Genomic DNA, 820 nt, shown 5'->3' with positions numbered 1-820 from the left:
CTCTTTTGTAAAGGCAGGAATATGCTTTTCCTTATGACGTATCTGTGTTCGGAATATTGGTCTGATATGGAATATTCTGAGGCCTGGTCCATACCAGCAGGCTTGTTTCCAACCCGAGCCAGTAGTAGCAGAAAGAGATACCAGGTTTCGTTTCGCATGGCAGGAGCTGTGCAAACACTGCCATTTCCTTGCTGTGACTGCCATCCAGAGAGGCCGGTGCGGCTCCCAGCATTCTGTGTTGACAGCTCAGAGCTTGGAGCCTGCCTCAGATTCTGGGTCTCCCTTTCTCTCTCTCTGCCCCTCCCCCACTCACACTCTGTCTCTCTCTCTCTCTCAAAAAATAAATAAACATTAAAAAAGCTTAAGATTGAAGGAGAAAAGTCACCAAGTGTGCACCTTAAAGAAAGGAGCTCTTTATTTAAAGGGTACTAAGAGGGCAAGAAATTATTATGGACAGCCAATCAGAATTGCAGAAATTTTTTGAATAAAAGGTAAATTTCTCACGTCCTGACAACCATCTCTGAAGTCCAGGTATCTTTCAGAATCCTTCATTTAACATTGCCAGTACAGGGGTGCCTGGGAGACTGAGTCAGTCAGGTAAGCCTCTGACTTTGTCTCAGGTCATGATTTCGAGTTTCCAGAGTTCAAGCCCCACATTGGGCTCTGTGTTGATAGGTCAGAGCCTGGAGCCTGATTTGCATTCTGTGTCTTCCTCTCTCTGACCCTTCCCCCCTTTCAAAAATAAACATTTAACATTTTTAATTGCCAGTACATGGACAATTTATGAATCAGACTAGTTTCTGTTTTTCTGCAGCTTTTT

The sequence above is a fragment of the Hyaena hyaena genome, unplaced genomic scaffold (genome assembly GCF_003009895.1).
Source record: "Hyaena hyaena isolate Hyena2069 unplaced genomic scaffold, ASM300989v1 scaffold_2000, whole genome shotgun sequence".
Lineage (NCBI taxonomy): Eukaryota > Metazoa > Chordata > Mammalia > Carnivora > Hyaenidae > Hyaena > Hyaena hyaena.
The sequence above is the reverse complement of the archived record's forward strand: the minus strand, read 5'-3'. Positions refer to the sequence as shown.